The following is a 15,652-nucleotide window of genomic DNA, read 5'->3' as shown; positions in this document are numbered from 1 at the left end:
TTAAGTACAAGAAAACTGACTCTTCTTACTGTCTATGATTTGGACCATTCATGTAACACTAGATATAGTTTAAGATGCTTTACTCCAGGTTTACTGTATCCCTCTGCCCTTCTTATTGACGATGATACACAGAAATTGCTTCGGAATTAAATACAAAAGGCACAATGCCGACTTAAGTACAAGAACACTGACTCTTATTACTGTCTATGCTTTGAACCATTCCTGTGACACTACATATAGATTCCGATTCTTCACTGCAGGTATACTGTATCCCTCTGACCTTCTTATTGACGATGAAACACAGAAATTGCATCGGAATTAAATACAAAAGGCACAATGCCGACTTATGTACAAGAAAACTGACTCTTCATACTGTCTATGTTTGAGACATTCATGTGACACTAGTTATAGATTCCGATGCTTCACTTAAGGTTTACTGTATCCCTCCGACTTTCTTATTGACGATGAAACACAGGAATTGCATCGGAATTAAATACAATAGGCACAATGCCGACTTAAGTACAAGAAAACTGACTCTTCTTACTGTCTATGATTGAACCATTCCCGTGACACTAGTTATAGATTCCGATGCATCACTTCAGGTTTACTGCATCCCTCTGACCTTCTCATTGACGATGAAACACAGAAATTGCATCGGAATTAAATACAAAAAGCACAATGCCGACTTAAGTACAAGAAAACTAACTCTTCTTACTGTCTATGTTTGAACCATTCCTGAGACACTAGTTATACATTCCGATGCTTCACTTCAGGTTTACTGTATCCCTCTGACCTCCTTATTGACGATGAATCACAGAAATTGCATCGGAAATAAATACAAACGGCACAATGCCGACTTAAGTACAAGAAAACTGACTCTTCTTACTGTCTATGTTTGAACCATTCCTGAGACACTAGTTATAGATTCCGATGCTTCACTTCAGGTTTACTGTATCCCTCTGACCTTCTTATTGACGATGAAACACAGAAATTGCATCGGAGTTATATACAAAAGGCACAATGCCGACTTTAGTACAAGAAAACAGACTCTTCTAACTGTCTATGTTTTGAACCATACCTGTGACACTAGTTATAGATTCCGATGCATCACTTCAGGTTTACTGTCTCCCTCTGACCGTCTTGTTGACGATGAAACACAGATATTGCGTCGGAATTAAATACAAAATACACAATACCGACTTAAGTACAAGAAAACTGACTCTTCTTACTGTCTATGTGTTGAACAATGCCGGTGACACTAGTTATAGATTCCGATGCTTCATTTCAGGTTTACTGTATCCCTCTGACTTTCTTATTGACGATGAAACACAGAAATTGCATCGGAATTAAATACAAAAGGCACAATGCCGACTGAAGTACAAGAAAACTGACTCTTCTTACTGTCTATGATTGAACCATTCCCGTGACACTAGTTATAGATTCCGATGCTTCACTTCAGGTTTACTGCATCCCTCTGACCTTCTTATTGACGATGAAACACAGAAATTGCATCGGAATTAAATACAAAAGGCACAATGCCGACTTAAGTACAAGATAACTGACTCTTATTACGGTCTATGATTTGAACCATTCCTGTGACACTAGTTATAGATTCCGATGCTTCACTTCAGGTTTACTGTATCCCTCTCACTTTCTTATTGATGATGAAACACAGAAATTGCATCGGAATTAAATATAAAAGGCACAATGCCGACTTAAGTACAAGAAAACGAACTCTTCTTACTGCCTAAGTTTTGAACCATTCCTGTGACTCTAGTTATAGATTTCGATGCTTCACTTCAGGTTTACTGTATCCCTCTGACTTTCTTATTGACGATGAAACACAGAAATTGCATCGGAATTAAATAGAAAAAAGCACAATGCCGACTTAAGTACAAGAAAACTGACTCACCTTACTGTCCATGTTTTGAACCATACCTGTGACACTAGTTATAGATTCCGATGCTTCACTTCAGGTTTACTGTATACCTCTGACCTTCTTATTGACGATGAACCACAGAAATTGCATCGGAAATAAATACAAAAGGCACAATGCCGCTTAAGTACAAGAAAACTGACTCTTCTTACTGTCTATGTTTTGAACCATTCATGTGACACTATTTATAGATTCCGATTCTTCACTGCAGGTTTACTGTATATCTCTGACCCTCTTATTGACGATGAAACACAGAAATTGCATCGGAATTAAATACAAAAGGCACAATGCCGACTTAAGTACAAGAAAACTGACTTCTTACTGTCTATAATTTGAACAATTCCTGTTACACTAGTTATAGATTCCGTTGCTTCACTTCAGGTTTACCGTATCCCTCCGACCTTCTTATTGACGATGAAACACAGAAATTGCATCGGATTAAATACAAAAAGCACAATGCCGACTTAAGTACAAAAAAATTGACCTTCTATCTGTCTATGTTTGGAACCATTCCTGTGACACTAGTTATAGAATCCGATGCTTCACTTCAGGTTCACTATATCCCTCTGACCTTCTTACTGACGATGAAACACTGAAATTGCATCGGATTTAAATACAAAAGGCACAATGCCGACTTAACTACATGAAAACTGACCCTTCTTACCATCTATGTTTTGAACCATTCCTGTGACACTAGTTATAGATTCCGATGCTTCACTCATGTTTTCTGTATCCCTCTGACCTTCTTATTGACGATGAAACACACAGATTGCATCGGAATTTAATACAAAGGCACAATGCCAACTTAAGTACAAGAAAACTGACTCTTCTTACTGTCTATGATTTGGACCATTCATGTGACACTAGATATAGTTTAAGATGCTTTACTCCAGGTTTACTGTATCCCTCTGACCTTCTTATTGACGATGATACACAGAAATTGCTTCGGAATTAAATACAAAAGGCACAATGCCGACTTAAGTACAAGAACACTGACACTTATTACTGTCTATGCTTTGAACCATTCCTGTGACACTACATATAGATTCCGATTCTTCACTGCAGGTTTACTGTATCCCTCTGACCTTCTTATTGACGATGAAACACAGAAATTGCATCGGAATTAAATACAAAAGGCACAATGCCGACTTAAGTACAAGAAAACTGACTCTTCTTACTGTCTATGTTTTGAACAATTCCTGTTACACTAGTTATAGATTCCGTTGCTTCACTTCAGGTTTACCATATCCCTCCGACCTTCTTATTGACGATGAAACACAGAAATTGCATTGGATTAAATACAAAAAGCACAATGCCGACTTAAGTACAAGAAAATTGACCTTCTTACTGTCTATGTTTGGAACCATTCCTGTGACGCTAGTTATTGAATCCGATGTTTCACTTCAGGTTCACTATATCCCTCTGACCTTCTTACTGACGATGAAACACTGAAATTGCATCGGATTTAAATACAAAAGGCACAATGCCGACTTAACTACAAGAAAACTGACCCTTCTTACAATCTATGTTTTGAACCATTCCTGTGACACTAGTTATAGATTCCGATGCTTCACTCATGTTTTCAGTATCCCTCTGACCTTCTTATTGACGATGAAACACAGAGATTGCATCGGAATTTAATACAAAGGCACAATGCCGAGTTAAGTACAAGAAAACTGACTCTTCTTACTGTCTATGATTTGGACCATTCATGTGACACTAGATATAGATTCCGATGCTTTACTCCAGGTTTACTGTATCCCTCTGACCTTCTTATTGACGATGATACACAGAAATTGCATCGGAATTAAATACAAAAGGCACAATGCCGACTTAAGTACAGGAAAACTGACTCTTCTTACTGTCTGTGATTGAAACTTCCTGTGACACTAGTTATAGAATCCGATGCTTCACTTCAGGTTTATTGCATCCCTCCGACCTTCTTATTGTCGATGAAACACAGAAATTGCATCGGAATTAAATACAAAAGGCACAATGCCGACATAAGTACAAGAAAACTGACTCTTCTTACTGTCTATGTTTTGAACCATTCCTGTGACAGTAGTTATAGATTCCGATGGTTCACTTCAGGTTTACGGTATCCCCATGTCCTTCTTATTGACGATGAGACACAGAAATTGCTTCGGAATTAAATACAAAAGGCACAATGCCGACTTAAGTACAAGAAAACTGACTCTTCTCACTATCTATGTCTTGAACCATTCCTGTGACACTAGTTATAGATTCCGATGCTTCACTTCAGGTTTACTGAATCCATCAGACCTTCCTATTGACGATGAAACACAGAAATGGCATCGGAATTAAATACAAAGGGCACAATGCCGACTTATGTACAAGAAAACTGACTCTTCTTACTGTCTATGTTTGAGAAATTCATGTGACACTAGTTATAGATTCCATTGCTTCACTTAAGGTTTACTGTATCCCTCTGACTTTCTTATTGACGATGAAACACAGGAATTGCATCGGAATTAAATACAAAAGGCACAATGCCGACTTAAGTAAAAGAAAACTGACTCTTCTTACTGTCTATGATTGAACCATTCCCGTGACACTACTTATAGATTCCGATGCATCACTTCAGGTTTACTGCATCCCTCTGACCTTCTCATTGACGATGAACCACAGAAATTGCATCGGAATTAAATACAAAAGGCACAGTGCCGACTTAAGTACAAGAAAACTAACTCTTCTTACTGTCTATGTTTGAACCATTCCTGAGACACTAGTTATAGATTCCGATATTTCACTTCAGGTTTACTGTATCCCTCTGACCTCCTTATTGACGATGAATCACAGAAATTGCATCGGAATTAAATACAAAAGGCACAATGCCGACTTAAGTACAAGAAAACTGACTCTTCTCACTGTCTATGTCTTGAACCATTCCTGTGACACTAGTTATAGATTCCGATGCTTCACTTCAGGTTTACTGTATCCCTCTGACTTTGTTATTGACGATGAAACACAGAAATTGCATCGGAATTAAATACAAAAGGCACAATGCCGACTTAAGTACAAGAAAACTGACTCTTCTTACTGTCTATGATTGAACCATTCCCGTGACACTAGTTATAGATTCCGATGCTTCACTTCAGGCTTACTGCATCCCTCTGACCTTCTTATTGACGATGAAACACAGAAATTGCATCGGAATTAAATACAAAAGGCACAATGCCGACTTAAGTACAAGAAAACTGACTCTTCTTACTGTCTATGATTTGAACCATTCCTGTGACACTAGTTATAGATTCCGATGCTTCACTTCAGGTTTACTGTATCCCTCTCACTTTCTTATTGATGATGAAACACAGAAATTGCATCGGAATTAAATAGAAAATGCACAATGCCGACTTAAGTACAGGAAAACTGACTCTTCTTACTGTCTGTGATTGAAACATTCCTGTGACACTAGTTATAGAATCCGATGCTTCACTTCAGGTTTATTGCATCCCTCCGACCTTCTTATTGTCGATGAAACACAGAAATTGCATCGGAATTAAATACAAAAGGCACAATGCCGACATAAGTACAAGAAAACTGACTCTTCTTACTGTCTATGTTTTGAACCATTCCTGTGACAGTAGTTATAGATTCCGATGCTTCACTTCAGGTTTACTGTATCCCCATGTCCTTCTTATTGACGATGAAACACAGAAATTGCTTCGGAATTAAATACAAAAGGCACAATGCCGACTTAAGTACAAGAAAACTGACTCTTCTCACTATCTATGTCTTGAACCATTCCTGTGACACTAGTTATAGATTCCGATGCTTCACTTCAGGTTTACTGAATCCATCAGACCTTCTTATTGACGATGAAACACAGAAATGGCATCGGAATTAAATACAAAGGGCACAATGCCGACTTATGTACAAGAAAACTGACTCTTCTTACTGTCTATGTTTGAGACATTCATGTGACACTAGTTATAGATTCCATTGCTTCACTTAAGGTTTACTGTATCCCTCTGACTTTCTTATTGACGATGAAACACAGGTATTGCATCGGAATTAAATACAAAAGGCACAATGCCGACTTAAGTAAAAGAAAACTGACTCTTCTTACTGTCTATGATTGAACCATTCCCGTGACACTAGTTATAGATTCCGATGCATCACTTCAGGTTTACTGCATCCCTCTGAGCTTCTTATTGACGATGAACCACAGAAATTGCATCGGAATTAAATACAAAAGGCACAGTGCCGACTTAAGTACAAGAAAACTAACTCTTCTTACTGTCTATGTTTGAACCATTCCTGAGACACTAGTTATAGATTCCGATATTTCACTTCAGGTTTACTGTATCCCTCTGACCTCCTTATTGACGATGAATCACAGAAATTGCATCGGAATTAAATACAAAAGGCACAATGCCGACTTAAGTACAAGAAAACTGACTCTTCTCACTGTCTATGTCTTGAACCATTCCTGTGACACTAGTTATAGATTCCGATGCTTCACTTCAGGTTTACTGTATCCCTCTGACTTTGTTATTGACGATGAAACACAGAAATTGCATCGGAATTAAATACAAAAGGCACAATGCCGACTTAAGTACAAGAAAACTGACTCTTCTTACTGTCTATGATTGAACCATTCCCGTGACACTAGTTATAGATTCCGATGCTTCACTTCAGGCTTACTGCATCCCTCTGACCTTCTTATTGACGATGAAACACAGAAATTGCATCGGAATTAAATACAAAAGGCACAATGCCGACTTAAGTACAAGAAAACTGACTCTTCTTACTGTCTATGATTTGAACCATTCCTGTGAGACTAGTTATAGATTCCGATGCTTCACTTCAGGTTTACTGTATCCCTCTCACTTTCTTATTGATGATGAAACACAGAAATTGCATCGGAATTAAATAGAAAAGGCACAATGCCGACTTAAGTACAAGAAAACGGCCTCTTCTTACTGTCTAAGTTTTGAACCATTCCTGTGACTCTAGTTATAGATTTCGATGCTTCACTTCAGGTTTACTGTATCCCTCTGACTTTCTTATTGACGATGAAACACAGAAATTGCATCGGAATGAAATACAAAAAAGCACAAATGCCGACTTAAGTACAAGAAAACTGACTCATCTTACTGTCCATGTTTTGAACCATACCTGTGACACTAGTTATAGATTCCGATGCTTCACTTCAGGTTTACTGTATACCTCTGACCTTCTTATTGACGATGAACCACAGAAATTGCATCGGAAATAAATACAAAAGGCACAATGCCGACTTAAGTACAAGAAAACTGACTCTTCTTACTGTCTATGTTTTGAACCATTCATGTGACACTATTTATAGATTCCGATTCTTCACTGCAGGTTTACTGTATCCCTCTGACCCTCTTATTGACGATGAAACACAGAAATTGCATCGGAATTAAATACAAAAGGCACAATGCCGACTTAAGTACAAGAAAACTGACTTCTTACTGTCTATGATTTGAACAATTCCTGTTACACTAGTTATAGATTCCGTTGCTTCACTTCAGGTTTACCGTATCCCTCCGACCTTCTTATTGACGATGAAACACAGAAATTGCATCGGATTAAATACAAAAAGCACAATGCCGACTTAAGTACAAGAAAATTGACCTTCTTACTGTCTATGTTTGGAACCATTCCTGTGACACTAGTTATAGAATCCGATGCTTCACTTCAGGTTCACTATATCCCTCTGACCTTCTTACTGACGATGAAACACTGAAATTGCATCGGATTTAAATACAAAAGACACAATGCCGACTTAACTAGAAGAAAACTGACCCTTCTTACAATCTATGTTTTGAACCATTCCTGTGACACTAGTTATAGATTCCGATGCTTCACTCATGTTTTCTGTCTCCCTCTGACCTTCTTATTGACGATGAAACACAGTGATTGCATCGGAATTTAATACAAAGGCACAATGCCAACTTAAGTACAAGAAAACTGACTCTTCTTACTGTCTATGATTTGGACCATTCATGTGACACTAGATATAGATTCCGATGCTTTACTCCAGGTTTACTGTATCCCTCTGACCTTCTTATTGACGATGAAACACAGAAATTGCATCGGAATTAAATACAAAATGCACAATGCCAACTTAAGTACAAGAACACTGACTCTTATTACTGTCTATGTTTGAACCATTCCTGTGACACTACATATAGATTCCGATGATTCACATCAGGTTTAGTGTATCCCTCTGACCTTCTTATTGACGATGAAACACAGAAAATGCATCGAAATTAAATACTAAAAGCACAATGCATACTCAAGTACAAGAAAACTGACTCCTCTTACTGTCTATGCTTTGAGCCATTCCTGTGACACTAGTTGTAGATATCGATGCTTCACTTCAGGTTTACCGTATCACTCTGACCTTCTTATTGACGATGAACACAGAAATTGCATCGGAATCAAATACAAAAGGCACAATGCCGACTTTAGTACAAGAAAACTGACTCTTCTTACTGTCTAAGTTTTGAACCATTCCTGTGTCACTAGTTATAGATTCCGATGGTTCACTTCAGGTTTACTGTATCCCTCTGACCTTCTTATTGAAGATGAAACACAGAAATTGCATCGGAATTAAATACAAAAGGCACAATGCCGACTTAAGTACAAGAAAACTGACTCTTCTTACTCTCTATGATTTGAACCATTCCTGTGACACTAGTTATAGATTCCGATGCTTCACTTCAGGTTTACTGTATCCCTCTCACTTTCTTATTGATGATGAAACACAGAAATTGCATCGGAATTAAATAGAAAAGGCACAATGCCGACTTAAGTACAAGAAAACGGACTCTTCTTACTGTCTAAGTTTTGAACCATTCCTGTGACTCTAGTTATAGATTTCGATGCTTCACTTCAGGTTTACTGTATCCCTCTGACTTTCTTATTGACGATGAAACACAGAAATTGCATCGGAATTAAATACAAAAAAGCACAATGCCGACTTAAGTACAAGAAAACTGACTCATCTTACTGTCCATGTTTTGAACCATACCTGTGACACTAGTTATAGATTTCGATGCTCCACTTCAGGTTTACTGTATACCTCTGACCTTCTTATTGACGATGAACCGCAGAAATTGCATCGGAAATAAATACAAATGGCACAATGCCGACTTAAGTACAAGAAAACTGACACTTCTTACTGTCTATGTTTTGAACCATTCATGTGACACTATTTATAGATTCCGATTCTTCACTGCAGGCTTACTGTATCCCTCTGACCTTCTTATTGACGATGAAACACAGAAATTGCATCGGAATTAAATACAAAAGGCACAATGCCGACTTAAGTACAAGAAAACTGACTCTTCTTACTGTCTATGATTTGAACAATTCCTGTTACACTAGTTATAGATTCCGTCGCTTCACTTCAGGTTTACCGTATCCCTCCGACCTTCTTATTGACGATGAAACACAGAAATTGCATCGGATTAAATACAAAAAGCACAATGCGGATTTAAGTACAAGAAAATTGACCTTCTTACTGTCTATGTTTGGAACCATTCCTGTGACACTAGTTATAGAATCCGATGCTTCACTTCAGGTTCACTATATCCCTCTGACCTTCTTACTGACGATGAAACACTGAAATTGCATCGGATTTAAATACAAAAGGCACAATGCCGACTTAACTACAAGAAAACTGACCCTTCTTACAATCTATGTTATGAACCATTCCTGTGACACTAGTTATAGATTCCGATGCTTCACTCATGTTTTCTGTATCCCTCTGACCTTCTTATTGACGATGAAACACAGAGATTGCATCGGAATTTAATACAAAGGCACAATGCCAACTTAAGTACAAGAAAACTGACTCTTCTTACTGTCTATGATTTGGACCATTCATGTGACACTAGATATAGATTCCGATGCTTTACTCCAGGTTTACTGTATCCCTCTGACCTTCTTATTGACGATGAACACAGAAATTGCATCGGAATCAAATACAAAAGGCACAATGCCGACTTTAGTACAAGAAAACTGACTCTTCTTACTGTCTAAGTTTTGAACCATTCCTGTGTCACTAGTTATAGATTCCGATGCTTCACTTCAGGTTTACTGTATCCCTCTGACCTTCTTATTGACGATGAAACACAGAAATTCCATCGGAATTAAATACAAAAGGCACAATGCCGACTTAAGTACTAGAAAACTGACTCCTCTTACTGTCTATGTGTGAACCATTCCTGTGACACTAGTTATAGATTCCGATGCTTCACTTCAGGTTTACTGTATCCCTCTGACCACCTTATTGACGATGAAACACAGAAATTGCATTGGAATTAAATACAAAAGGCACAATGCCCTCTTAAGTACAAGAAAACTGATTCTTCTTACTGTCAATGTTTTGAACCATTCCTGTGACACTAGTTATAGATTCTGCTGCTTCACTTCAGGTTTACTGTATCCCTCTGACCTTCTTATTGACGATGAAACACAGAAATTGCATCTGAATTAAATACAAAAGGCACAATGCCGATTTAAGTACAAGAAATCTGACTCTTCTTACTGTCTATTTTTTGAACCATTCCTGTGACAGTAGTTATAGATTCCGATGCTTCACTTCAGGTTTACTGTATCCCCCAGACCATCTTATTGAAGATGAAACACAGAAACTGCTTCGGAATTAAATACAAAAGGCACAATGCCGACTTAAGTACAAGAAAACTGACTCTTCTTACTGTCTATGTTTGAACCATTCATGTGACACTAGTTATAGATTCCGATGCTTCACTTCAGGTTTACTGTATCCCTCTGACTTTCTTATTGACGATGAAACACAGAAATTGCATCGGAATTAAATACAAAAGGCACAATGCGACTTAAGTACAAGAAAACTGACTCTTCTTACTGTCTATGTTTTGAACCATTCCTGTGACACTAGTTATAGATTCCGATGCCTAACTCCTGGTTTACTGTATCGCTCTGACCTTGTTATTGACGATGAAACACTGGTATTGCATCGGAATTAAAAACAAAAGGCACAATGCCGGTTTAAGTACAAGAAAACTGACTCTACTTACTGTGTGTGTTTTGAACAATTCCTGTGACAGTAGTTATAGATTCCGATGCTTCACTTCAGGTTTACTGTATCCCCCTGACTTTCTTATTGACGATGAAACACAGACATTGCATCGGAATTAAATACAAAAGGCACAATGCCGACTTAAGTACAAGAAAACTGACTCTTCTCACTGTCTATGTCTTGAACCATTCCTGTGACACTAGTTATAGATTCCGATGCTTCACTTCAGGTTTACTGTATCCATCAGACCTTCTTATTGACGATGAAACACAGAAATGGCATCGGAATTAAATACAAAGGGCACAATGCCGACTTATGTACAAGAAAACTGACTCTTCTTACTCTCTATGTTTGAGACATTCATGTGACACTAGTTCTAGATTCCGATGCTTCACTTAAGGTTTACTGTATCCATCTGACTTTCTTATTGACGATGAAACACAGAAATTGCATCGGAATTAAATACAAAAGGCACAATGCCGACTTAAGTACAAGAAAACTGACTCTTCTTACTGTCTATGATTGAACCATTCCCGTGACACTAGTTATAGATTCCGATGCATCACTTCAGGTTTACTGCACCCCTCTGACCTTCTCATTGACGATGAAACACAGAAATTGTATCGGAATGAAATACAAAAGGCACAATGCCGATTTAAGTACAAGAAAACTAACTCTACTTACTGTCTATGTTTGAACCATTCCTGAGACACTAGTTATAGATTCCGATGCTTCACTTCAGGTTTACTGTATCCCTATGACCTCCTTATTGACGATGAATCACAGAAATTGCATCGGAATTAATTACAAAAGGCACAATGCCGACTTAAGTACAAGAAAACTGACTCTTCTTACTGTCTATGTTTGAACCATTCCTGAGACACTAGTTATAGATTCCGATGCTTCACTTCAGGTTTACTGTATCCCTCTGACCTTCTTATTGACGATGAAACACAGAAATTGCATCGGAGTTAAATACAAAAGGCACAATGCCGACTTTAGTACAAGAAAACTGACTCTTCTAACTGTCTATGTTTTGAACCATACCTGTGACACTAGTTGTAGATTCCGATGCTTCACTTCAGGTTTACTGTATCCCTCTGACCTTCTTATTGACGGTGAAACACAGATATTGCGTCGGAATTAAATACAAAAGGCACAATACCGACTTAAGAACAAGAAAACTGACTCTTCTTACTGTCTATGTATTGAACAATGCCGGTGACACTAGTTATAGATTCCAATGCTTCACTTCAGGTTTACCGTATCCCTCTGACCTTCTAATTGACGATGAAACACAGAAATTGCATCGGATTAAATACAAAAGGCACAATGCCGACTTAAATACAAGAAAACTGATCTTCTTACTGTCTATGTTTTGAACCATTCCTGTGACACTAGTTATGGATTCCGATGCTTCACTCCTGGTTTACTGCATCGCTCTGACCTTGTTATTGACGATGAAACACTGATATTGCATCGGAATTAAATACAAAAGGCACAATGCCGATTTAAGTACAAGAAAACTGACTCTTCTTACTGTCTATGTTTTGAACCACTCCTGTGACAGTAGTTATAGATTCCGATGCTTCACTTCAGGTTTACTGTATCCCCCTGACCTTCTTATTGACGATGAAACACAGAAATTGCTTCGGAATTAAATACAAAAGGCACAATGCCGACTTAAGTACAAGAAAACTGACTCTTCTTACTGTCTATGATTGAACCATTCCCGTGACACTAGTTATAGATTCCGATGCTTCACTTCAGGTTTACTGCATCCCTCTGACCTTCGTATTGACGATGAAACACAGAAATTGCATCGGAATTAAATACAAAAGGCATAATGCCGACTTAAGTACAAGTAAACTGACTCTTCTTACTGTCTATGATTTGAACCATTCCTGTGACACTAGTTATAAATTCTGCTGCTTCACTTCAGGTTTACTGTATCCCTCTGACCTTCTTATTGACGATGAAACACAGAAATTGCATCGGAGTTAAATACAAAAGGCACAATGCCGACTTTAGTACAAGAAAACTGACTCTTCTAACTGTCTATGTTTTGAACCATTCCTGTGGCACTAGTTATAGATTCCGATGCTTCACTTCAGGTTTACTGTATCCCTCTGACCTTCTTATTGTCGATGAAACACAGATATTGCGTCGGAATTAAATACAAAAGGCACCATGCCGACTTAAGTACAGGAAAACTGACTCTTCATACTGTCTATGTTTTGAACCATTCCTGTGACACTAGTTATAGAATCCGATGCTTCACTTCAGTTTCACTATATCCCTCTGACCTTCTTATTGACGATGAAACACTGAAATTTCATTGGAATTAAATACAAAAGGCACAATGCCGATTTAAGTACAAGAAAACTGATCTTCTTACTGTCTATGTTTTGAACCATTCCTGTGACACTAGTTATAGAATCCGATGATTCACTTCAGGTTCACTATATCCCTCTGACCTTCTTATTGACGATGAGTCACTGAAATTGCATCGGAATTAAATACAAAAGGCACAATGCCGACTTAAGTACAAGACAACTGACTCTTCTTACTTTCTATGTTTTGAACCATACCTGTGACACTAGTTATAGATTTCGATGCTTTACTGTAGGTTTACTGTATGCCTCTGACCTTCTTATTGACGATGAAACACAGAAATTGAATCGGAATTAAATACAAAAGGCACAATGCCGACTAAAGTACAAGAAAACTGACTCTTCTTACTATCTATGTTTTGAACATGCCTGTGACACTAGTTATAGATTCCGATGCTTCACTTCAGGTTTACCGTATCCCTCCGACCTTCTTATTGACGATGAAACACAGAAATTGCATCGGATTAAATACAAAAGGCACAATGCCGACTTAAGTACAAGAAAACTGATCATCTTACTGTCTATGTTTTGAACCATTCCTGTGACACTAGTTATAGAATCCTATGCTTCACTTCAGGTTCACTATATCCCTCTGACCTTCTTATTGACGATGAAACACTGAAATTGCATCGGAATTAAATACAAAAGGCACAATACCGACTTTGGTACAAGAAAACTGACTCTTCTTACTGTCTATGTTTTGAACCATTCCTGTGACACTAGTTATAGATTCCCATGCTTCACTTCAGGTTTACTGTAGGCCTCTGACTTTCTTATTGACGATGAAACACAGATATTGCATCGGAATTAAACACAAAAGGCACAATGCCGACATAAGTACAGGAAAACTGACTCTTCATACTGTCTATGTTTTGAGCCATTCCTGTGACACTAGTTATAGATTCCGATGCTTCACTTCACGTTTACTGTACCCCTCTGACCTTCTTATTGACGATGAAACACAGAAATTGCATCGGAATTAAATACAAAAGGCACAATGCCGACTTACGTACAAGAAAACGGACTCTTCTTACTGTCTATGTTTTGAACCATTCCTGTGACACTAGTTATAGATTCCGATGCTTCACTTCAGGTTTGCTGTATCCCTCTGACCTTCTTATTGACGATGAAACACAGAAATTGCTTCGGAATTAAATACAAAAGGCACAATGCCGACTTAAGTACAAGAAAACTGACTCTTCTTACTGTCTATGTTTTGAACCATTCTTGTAACACTAGATATAGATTACTATGCTTTACTTGAGGTTTACTGTATCCCTCTGACCTTCTTCTTGACGATGAAACACAGAAATTGCTTCGGAATTAAATACAAAAGGCTCAATGCCGACTTAAGTACGAGATAACTGACTTTTCTTACTGTCTGTGTTTTGAACCGTTCCTGTGAAACTAGTTATAGATTCCGATGCTTCACTTCAGGTTTACCGTTTCCCTCTGACCTTCATATTGACGATGAAACACAGAAATTGCATCGGAATTAAATACAAAAGGAACAATGCCGACTTAAGTACAAGGAAACTGACTCTTCTTACTGTCTGTGTCTTGAACCATTCATGTGACACTCGTTAAAGATTCCGATGCATTACTTCAGGTTTACTGAATCCCTCTGACCTTCTTATTGAGGATGAAACACAGAAATTGCTTCGGAATTAAATACAAAAGGCACAATGCCGACTTAAGTACAAGATAACTGCCTCTTCTTACTCTCTATGTTTGAACCATTCCTGTGACACTAGTTATAGATTCCGATGCTTCACTTCAGCTTTACTGTATCCCTCTGACCTTCTTATTGACGATGAAACACAGAAATTGCATCGGAATTAAATACAAAAGACACAATGCCGACTTAACTACTAGAAAACTGACTCTTCTTACAGTCTATGTTTTGAACCATTCATGTGACTCTAGTTACAGATTCCGATGCTTCACTGTAGGTTTACTGTATTCCTCTGACCTTCTTATTGACGATGAAACACAGAAATAGCATCGGAATAAAATGCAAAAGGCACAATGCCGACTTAAGTACAAGATAACTGACTCTTCTTACTCTCTATGTCTGAACCATTCCTGTGACACTAGTTATAGATTCCGATGCTTCACTTCAGGTTTACTGTTTCCCTCTGACCTTCTTATTGACGATGAAACACAGAAATTGCATCGGAATGAAATACAAACGCACAATGCCCACTTAAGTACAAGAAAACTGACTCTTCTTACTGTCTATGTTTTGAACCATTCCTG

The sequence above is a fragment of the Schistocerca americana genome, chromosome 9 (genome assembly GCF_021461395.2).
Source record: "Schistocerca americana isolate TAMUIC-IGC-003095 chromosome 9, iqSchAmer2.1, whole genome shotgun sequence".
NCBI lineage: Eukaryota > Metazoa > Arthropoda > Insecta > Orthoptera > Acrididae > Schistocerca > Schistocerca americana.
Note: the sequence above shows the minus strand (reverse complement) of the source record.